We start from the raw sequence: 9,660 nt of genomic DNA, 5'->3' as shown, positions 1-9,660 counted from the left end.
CTTTCATCCAGTCCACTACTTGACTCGGAGACCATTTGCTCACGGGTTCCATGATCAGAGCCATGAGCACGGGGTCGCTACCGCGCGGGGCGCGGAGGTCAGACACAAAACGAACTCGGCAGCCCGAGCCGCCCTCAGGTGGGGTCCTTTGCTGGCCGTTGCCTCGCTGGGCGGGTGGCGAGAAGACGGCTTTTGTGTGTTGGGTCTCGCGGCTTCAATGTCTCTTAACAAACGGCCGACAGCGTGGTGGGAACGGCGACGGGGAGAGAAACGCGCCGGGGTCGCGGCTCAGTGCAGACTCTCTGCTTGGTCCCCGCAGAGACGACTGCTGCTATTGCTCCCCGACTCCGCTCGGGTCTCCGTCCTTCCTGGGCTTCAGTTCATGCCTTGCACCGCCGAGGGTCGAGACGGTGAGGAAAGGAGCCGCCGCCGCCGCCGCACGCCCGCAACCAACTTGCTCGCTCGCCTCGAGCGCGGGAGTGAAGCCCCGAGCACCACAAGCTGCCCGGCGGAAATGACGAGGGGCCTCCTGCCACCCAAAATATCTCTCCGCAGCCCTCGGGTGCGGGGCGCGCGCGCCACGAGCTCCCCGCCTGCTCGCTGCCGCGCGGTCCCGCCCCCGGGGTCGATGGCAGGCGCGCGAGGCGTGTGCGCGTGCGCGCTCCAGCACGAGGCCCGAGCCCGGGGTCTGTCAGTCAGGCAGGTGCGGGCGGCTAGCAGCTTCGTGTTCCCGCCCCGCGAGCCGCCCCGGGACAGAGGCGCGCTAGGAGCGCGTGCGCAGCGGTGTCCGCGCGAGTCCCAGCCCTGGGTCAGTCAGTCAGGTGCTGGCGGCTCGGAGGGGATTCTGAGCGGACGTGGCGGCTGCGGGACGGGCCGCCCACCAGTTGAACGCTGAAGGCTGAGGCGGCTGAGGAGGTACCTGTGGCCGCGCTGCCGAGGGGTGGGGGACACCGCCGAAGCGCGGGGGTTACAACGACAGCCCGGGCTTTCCTCGCTCTCGCCCTCCCCACTGCTGAGTGGGCTTCCGAGGTGATTCCCGAGCCTCGCGCACGCCTGCGGAGACCTAGGCGGGGAATGCTGCGGACGGGGACCGGCTCCGCCAGCCAGAAACGCAGCGATGACGAGGCAGGATGGCCGGTGCTGTCGGACCGCCCCTGGTGGTGCCCCGGGTCTGGGAAGTCAGGCGTGGAGCCTGGAACCTGCAACTGCTGGTCGTGGTGATACGGAGACAGGTTCGGCTCCACGTGCCTTTTGAAAGGGCGCTGTGTTGGGTTTTTGGCCAACTCCTTCAAAGCCGAGAGTGCTCAGTACCTATTTTAGAGGATGTCCTTTTGTTTTCAGATAATCTTATGTAAGAACCAAAGGGTAACACTGGTATTTAAATGAGTAACAAATTGTAAACATGATTCTTCGAAACTCATGTTCTTCAGAAATGTTTGGAGGCTACTATGAACCCTTAGTAAAAGACAGTTTGTCTAATGAGACCACTGTAAATGACAAATAATCCTGGAAAGTATAGATGCACACTCTCTACTACCATTATAGATGTTTTCTCTTTGTCATTCTTAAATAGCCCCATTGAGTAAAAGAGAAACTCATTTTATTTCTGTAACCATTTCAATAATGTCATTTGTTTTTGCCAGTTCCTGCAGTAACCCATTTTCTCTAGTTCTACTGCATGAGCTGCAGAACTGCCACTTTTCTCAACTGACTTGAGTTGCCATCCCTGCACACACACACACACACAAAGAACTCAAACCACAGTAGTTAAAATATTTTGATGTTTTCAGGCTAATGATATAAACCAAGTAAAACTTAAGATGGCCTGTCTGTACACTTGTTTATTTTTCTAATAATCCAAACTTAAAAGTATATGGGAAGAAATTTAGAAGATTATCTAGACAAGTCCAGGTTCAGAGATATAGCACCTTCCATTCACAATCCAGATAATAGCTTTGATTTACAATTTTTTTTAGCTAATCAGGTGTGCAAGATATTTTGGAGTGCTTATGTTCCAATTGAGTTTCAACATTGCATCAGTATTTTCTAGAAAAGATCATTTTTAGCATCAGTAATTTATGGAGTAGCTTTATGTTCAGAAGTGGAATGGATGCAAATCCATCATGAATCAGAGGTTACAGTCATAGGGAGACGTTAAAAGTAATTTCATCAAAGTAATACTGCTAATAATAACAACATTTTATTGAGCAGTGTGCTAAGTATGTTACAAACATTTTATCCTCAAAACAGCTCTGTTATTAGTCACATTTTACAGATGAGAAAATCTTGGCTATCACATTCACTTCCTATTCCCAGAGCTTATTACACATTGTTCAATACATGTTGAAAAAAAATGAATAAGGCTTAAAGAGGGTAAGTAATTTGTTTGAGGTCATGATACATGATTGTAATACCAAGTTAAGGTGATTCCAGAATATGAACGTTAAAAAATTTTTTTAAATGTTTATTTATTTTTGAGAGCGCGAGAGAGAAAACAAACAGGTGAGGGGCAGAGAGAGAGGGAGACAGGAATCCGAAGCAGGCTCTGTGCTGACAGCAGACTGTGAGATCATGACCTGAGCTGAAGTCAGACACTTAACTGAGTCACCCAGGCACCCCAGAATATGAGCTTTTAAAACTAGTAAGAACGTTTATGTATCATAAGACGAAACAGTACTTTGGAAGGAGAAGGTCCATTGAATGTTAACTGAATATGTCTCATCAGAAAGTTTACTACAAAGGAGTCTGTCAGTCACCATAAGTGTTCCTGACCAGTAACTGTGAGAATGTAGGAAGTGACCAAATTTGACTGAAACTCCAAACTGCATATTCTGATTGGGTATGCTTAACAAGCAACCAGCCTATATATTGAAAAGAAGTTTAGAGTGAGATATTGTTTGCATAATGAATGAAATATCAGTCGAAACAAATGCCAAAGACCAGGATGCAGTAAAATTTAAAAATACGCATTTCATGAAAAGATTGGTGCTGAAGAAGATTCCAGGGAGAGAGGATTTTAAGGAAGACCCTACATCAGAATTAAGTTGTACATATTCTCCTATTTATGTTACAGGAAGGAATTTATTTAGTCTAATTACCTGAAATAACTAAAATAATTCTAAGAACTAAGAATGAGCGAAAATGTTGGTATGGAGTTACACTATCTTACAGAGTTCACCAAGGCCTTACATGTTCTAAGTTCTCCTCCTCAAGACTTCTACAAAACATTCAAAAAATCAAAAGAATTGCCTTTGATTTTGACAATATAATAGGCATTAATTATTTCATTGAATTAGTTCAGAGCATAACTGGCTTTTCACTCAAATATCCTTAATTTGGAGAAGAAAAAAGATTAAGTCATCCTTGCTTTCACTCTTTTATTCCTAACTCCGAATGACTCAGCTAAATCTTTCCTTCACTTTTCTTTCTACAGCTTTTCAAATAAACTAGGCTTTATATTCTTTTGCCTATTATTTAAAATGTTGATACCTGGCCCCATGTTTGTAAGTATAATACAATGTGATTATGTACAAACTTTGGCAGCCTAACTTTGCCTTCTCTTAATGCACAACACAATCCCAAAGATTAGGGGAAAAGCTATGTTGTCATAAAATACACATCAAAACATAATGGTCCAAATTATATGATATCACATACACTTCAACAATGTAGATATAAAAGCCAAACTGATTCTTTGGAAACAAACTTGGATTCTTTTTGGAAGCAGGCAGAGGGTAAATATACTAAGTTAAATTAATTGGAGACATAAAACTTGTGAGATGTTTGCAACCATATCAAAACAAATCATTTAAAATAATCTTTTCATCCAGCTGTTCTAGTTTTGCCTTTTTATTCTTCTCCTTCTAGATGTCAATAAAAAATTAAAATCTCCTGACCAAAATATTTTCAGTTAAGATTTTATAGTATATATAATAAGTCTAAGTACTTCAGATGTGAAATTTACAAAGGTTCTCAGACTGGAATCTAAGTGCTTAATGGGTGTGACTCTTAGGGTTTGGGTCAGATAGGGAGGAAGTCTTCCAATGGAAGGATCTTCAAGCCTTTGTCTCTTTGCGGCTGTAGACAGAAGTAAATAATGTGAATGCTTCTTCTGGAACTGCAAGCTGAATATCTCTAACCTCCACACATTCCAACCTAGGTTATCTTATAATGGCCTTAATAATCATTTCCTATTTCTTTTATTAAGAAGCTAGCTCTGCATTAGACCTCAGACTTGTCATGCAGGACATATTTTAATGTTTTTAGTTATTTAACATTTAGAGAAAATGTCTTGTAGAGCCTTTTCTGGTGATTTTTCCGGTTTGCTTAGATTGTGTTTTTGCTATAGCTGTCTAATTTTTAGACTTCTTTTTTAATGAGTAATATTTTATCATAATTTTTTTCTCTTACATCTTTCATTTTTGAATGATGAGTGAGAAGTCACAACACAGAACAGCTATGAGGGTAGTCCATGTCCTAAAATACAGGAAAGGATAGGAGCCCTTTTTTTCCTCTTAGTTTTGCCCAGACCTTTACTATAATTTCAAAAGCAGGTGTTCTATGCTGGCACAAGTTGTATACCCTGATCAGAAAAATTAGCTAAGCACTTCTGGTAAGACTGGTAGTGATAAAACAAAATACAAGTTATTTTCAAGAACAGTATATGAAACTTGCTTTAGAGAAGGCTTAGCACAATTTTTGGAACAATGTTTTCATTTTCTTGCAGTGAAATTCAGCTATGAATAGCTAATAACTAGTCTTTGATATAACTGAGGAGATAACAATCTCCCCTGCCTCCAGAAGTCAGAGATTGAAGTAGGAAGAGACCTTGAAATGTAAATGGGGCTATAAACTTGATGCTCTGGTCCAAATCTCCCTTTAGATTATCAGGGAGAAGCACCCAGAGACTATAATTAAATTAGTAAAATTCTTTCTTTGCTGCTCTGCCACTAGGGTAAACTATTAAATCAAGCCTTGTCCTTTGCAGACCAAGATTCACAGCAGTCATCTCTAGGTAAGGAGAAAATGGCTTGAGTTCAGGTTATCTCAATAGGGTTTTTTAAGGATTCTTTCTAGGTATTCCCTGATATACTAATCATAGTCTAATAAAAATCCCAAAGCCCACCTAGATTAGGAAACCTAGGTTTTTTTTTTTTTTTTAAACACACGAAGCCCTAGCCCATCAGGGAAGTTTCTAGTGTACTTTGCAGCCATTAATTAAGAGCATATAAAAGTATTCAACAAAAATTGTTTAAACACTACCAGTGTGCTGGCCCAAGTTGTATCTTTTGATCAGAAAAATTAGTTTGATTTTGCGCATGCAAACATAACCCAATATACTCAGAGACTGGTAGGGGAACGGAAACATTCACAGTTAATTCAATAGGATAATGTGATAAGTGCAATGATAGATGTGCCCAGTACTATGTGCTGAGGAGTATGTAACTCCTTGGAAGAAGACTTTATAGAGGAGATAATGACTATTGTAAGTCTTAAAGGATAACAGCCAAACAATAATGCAGAAAAGACCTTATAGGCAGGACAGTATGAGCAAAGTTACAGAGCACTATGTAGAGATACCTGGAAGCCTAAATTTGAAAAGAGGTGACAGTAGATGGACTGGGAGAGGTAAAACACCAGCAGATCAGGGGAAGAAACTCAAACTAAAATATAACCTAAAAAGATAGAGCCATTTAAGAATTTTAAGCAATGAAGTGCTCGTATTTATATACTTATGTTTTATATTGACTGCCAGCTATGGAGAGCATAGATTTGAGAGGGACAATACTGAGGAGGGAGGTCAATGTGGAGGATGTGGCAATAGACCAGTGAATAGATGTCTTGGGTCAGCAATAGAATAGTAGAGGTGGGTATGGACAGAAAGGGATGGATTTAATAAATATTCAGAACTTGGTGATTGATTAGAAATGAGAGGTTAGGAAAAGAGCAGTATCAAGAATGATACCCAGGATTCTAGACTGGGTGACTGAATAAATTATTCCTTCTCTACTTAAAATAGAAGCAGCAGATTTGGGAGGCAGAAGTAATCTGAGAAATTAGTTTTGTATCGGACATTCTAAACATGAGATTCCTATGGACAGACAAGAAGGGATTTCCATTGGGCATTTTCTGCATTCACATATATGCATGTGAAACTCAGTTTGGGCTGAATATAAAGATTTGAGGGTCACTACTAAAACAAGAATATGAATGAGACAGGAAGAGTGTGAGATGCCCCTGGAGGAAGCCCATAGAAGAAAAATAAAATAAGTGAATTATAAGAAGAACCAAGAGAATTGAATGTCATGATAGCCCAGTGAGAAGAGAATTTCAGGTAGAAAGGCATGGAAAGCTGTGGGAAGTGCAAAAATGATGTTGTTCCAGTAAGAACTGAGAAAAATCTGATGGTTTTGTTAGTTTGGATATCCTTCATTGCCTTATTAAGATCTGCAAAAGAACTGGATGTCAAAATGGGGAGTGTTGGTATATAGGGCATTAACTTTTTCTTGAGTCAATTTTTCTTCTTTCTCATAGCCACCTATGTGTATATCTAATTCAGATGGCTCCACGATGAATGCTAATGATCCTTCAATTTATCACCACCACTTATATTTCTCTTTTCTGATGAAATTCCAGACACTAATGATGATCTCTACTCTTACCTGATTATATTTTTGCCACTTATAGAATGATAGCATCTTTTAAACTAGGCGAGGTTTGAATTCCTCTCCTCATCAGATTGTAGAACATGTTTGCCATGGCATTGTGGAGATCTTGCACATCTCTATATAGGCCATGTAGGCAAGACTCAACCTCAGTAAGACACATTTCTTGGCAAAATGCCCTGTGATCTTCCTTGGAACGTGGCAACAGAGTCTTGTGCAGAGCTATCCCAAGTCCATTTCTCATTTGCCACCCTGGTTCCAGTGAGGCATCAGCTTCAGGTATAAACAGTTCAGACTAAAGAACTGTTCAGCTATAGCCTAGAGTTGGCTCCTTGATGACAGAGCAATGCATCACTTGTATCCTCTGGCCCCTCTGGTTTGGTATCATCCTGAGACTAGGGACATTTGGAGTTGAGACATGCTGATCTTGCATTGCTGTCTGTGTAAATAATACATTTTCTAAATCCATGTGGGGTTGTTTTCACCTTACCCAGTGAATCTATGGAAGTGTGATAAGCCAGCCTAGCAGCTGCCACCATTCTGTTGCTCAGGTACTGCTTGACCATTTGGCACAGATCTGATCTAGGAAGTCCTTAAGTGCTCCCCAAAAAAGTGAGCTCTGCTGAACCTCTGTCTGAATAAAGTAGGGCAGTCCAGCCCTGGCCTAGTAAAGTAGCAGCAGCAGCAGCAGCAGCAGCAGCAGCAACTTGATTTCAAATTGGGAAAGACTGCATTTTCCCTAATTATTTGAGTTCCCTAAGTTAACCCCATAATTAATTTAAAAAACTCTATTACTGTTGCATGATAAAAACAAAACCATGATCTAAACACTTTCTTCTGAGGTTTGACATTATTTTTTTATAAAACACCTAGATTTTAGGGAATTCCTTCATATTCAAGATGTTAGGTCCATTTTCCTCTGAAAGGAGGAAAAAGGTCCATTTTCCTTATCAGTCTTATTTTCTAGTGGAAAATGTGAACTGGCAAAACTGGTGCTAGATAAGTTCATAGGTCCTGTTTATAAGGTAAATGGTACATCCCTATAGATCATATTTTTTAAATGCAAAAAGTACTTAAGGTAGGAGACAAATTGTTTAATCCTTGTCTAATAATTGACAGACTACAGAGGCATAAAGGTGGGGAGTGGGAAAGGAAGATTGCTTTCTTTCTCCATGGATTTTTGTCTTTGTTTTCCTGAAATGGGTCTTATTTACTTCTAGGAAAATTGGCATATTAAAGATGCTCATACCAAGTGGAACAAATGACTTATTTTCACTGACCAGGTACTGTATCCTGAAGGAGAGAGAGATGTAAGTTTGTCACTACTTTTGACATTTTCTTGATGTTGAAAGGAAATTTAGTGATTTTGGTGATCTAATTAATGAAAATATTTTCCTTAGTTTCTCTTCAGCACTGTTTGAAATACTCTGTAGCACAATGCAAGGTACCATTTATTGATTTTTCATCAAGAGCATCTACTCTGTATATATTTTGTGCTAAGCATTATTACAAAAATGAGTAAAATATGGTTGCTGTCCTCAAATCCTATAAACCAAAGCATATCAGTATATATTTTTGATAAATATAGTAAGCAAAATGACAGAGACATACAAAAGTATTTTGAGTATATTCCATAATATGGAAATATGAATTCATACCAAATGAATAAATAAGCATCTTTCTAGATTATAAGATGGCAATGTAATTTGTACATTGTACAATAGGCTAAGCTTTGTGGATAAACTAGTGAATATAATGGATATGGCTCATGACCCTAAAGAGTTACAACATAGTTGTAACATAGTGAGAAATATACAATATACAAGTAGACAAAATGCAAATTATGAAAGTACTGATATGAAATGTACAAGGTATAGTGATAGAGAATTATTGAGATGAGGAAGAGAGGAAACTCCTAAAGGTGATCAGAGAAGACTTTTCTGACTAGGTGACTTCTTAGGCACAGTTTTAAGATGTAATAATATAAGCAGGCAAAGATCAGAAATAGCTCATTCAAGGGGGAAGTAAAATCATGTGTGAAGTCCAGGTGGCAATAAAGAATTTGAGGTGATTGAAGAACAGAAAGGAAATTACTGTGGCTGAAACATAGTGAATGAGCAAAGGCATAAAGGAGGCTAGAGAAATAGGATGGGGTTGGAGAAAACAGGATCTTGTAAGTGTGTGGTAACTAGTTTGTAGTGCAGTAAAAAGACATTAAGACTTGTAAGCAGGTCAGAAACATGGTCTGATTTATATTTGTAAATTGAGGGGGACCTCTTTTTCCAGAAGGATCAAGTAGAGGTACCTTTCCCTATTATTCCCATTAAATACAAATAAAACCCCTGGACATTATGTATAAAACAAACATAAGACTTTGAAAGAAGTAAAAGGGGGATCATTACTGCCTGGCAAGGATGAGTGTTCCAGTTCCCACTTGGCCTTGTCTGATACCACCATGGCAGGGGCACTGGAGTGCTATGCTACATCCTAGCAAAGTAGAAGTGTAGGCTCCCTAGTTTGCCTTTGCTGGCATAGGTGGGAGTAGGGTCACAGATCTTTTCTGTTGTATTTGGCTGGAGCAGAGTGGTTATTATTTCAATGTTTTCTACTTTGCTAGGCTGCCCCTTTCCTGGTCACTTAGCTAGAGAGCAGGCTCTTCCTGAGATTTTTTTGTTTGCACCTTCCAGGTTTCCAGGGTGCTGCGTTATTCAGCTCTGTAATATATGAGCAAAAATGTAAAAACCCAGAGAACTCACCAGCATGTCATTCCTTGGATATGAGTTCCATTGCTGGTTTTCTTTCTTCTCTTTTTGAAATAATAGATACTACCAAATCTAGGGGCACCTGGGTGGCTCAGTTGGTTAAGCATTCTACTTTGGCTCAAGGCATGATCTCAAGTTCAAGACTTTAAGCCCCGTGTCAGACTCTATGCTGTCAGCACAGAACCTTCCTGGGATCCTCTGCCCCACCCCCCCGGCCTTCCCCTGCTTGTGCA

At 40.7% G+C, this 9,660-nt stretch overlaps 1 long non-coding RNA gene across 1 annotated transcript in view; it reads left to right on the top strand.

Moving 5' to 3' along the window:
* Window positions 1–687: 687 nt before the first annotated feature.
* Window positions 688–9,660, top strand: part of LOC121024886 (uncharacterized) — a 321,410-nt gene continuing 312,437 nt past the window's right edge. Inside the window, exons 1-2 of the long non-coding RNA XR_005787841.1 lie at window positions 688–915; window positions 7,886–7,975. This is a non-coding gene — a long non-coding RNA (uncharacterized LOC121024886). The remainder of the gene's footprint in view (window positions 916–7,885; window positions 7,976–9,660) is intronic.

This window comes from Herpailurus yagouaroundi, unplaced genomic scaffold, assembly GCF_014898765.1.
Source record: "Herpailurus yagouaroundi ecotype Mexico unplaced genomic scaffold, PumYag 67313, whole genome shotgun sequence".
Lineage (NCBI taxonomy): Eukaryota > Metazoa > Chordata > Mammalia > Carnivora > Felidae > Herpailurus > Herpailurus yagouaroundi.
This window is presented reverse-complemented; position numbering and strand designations above follow the sequence as displayed.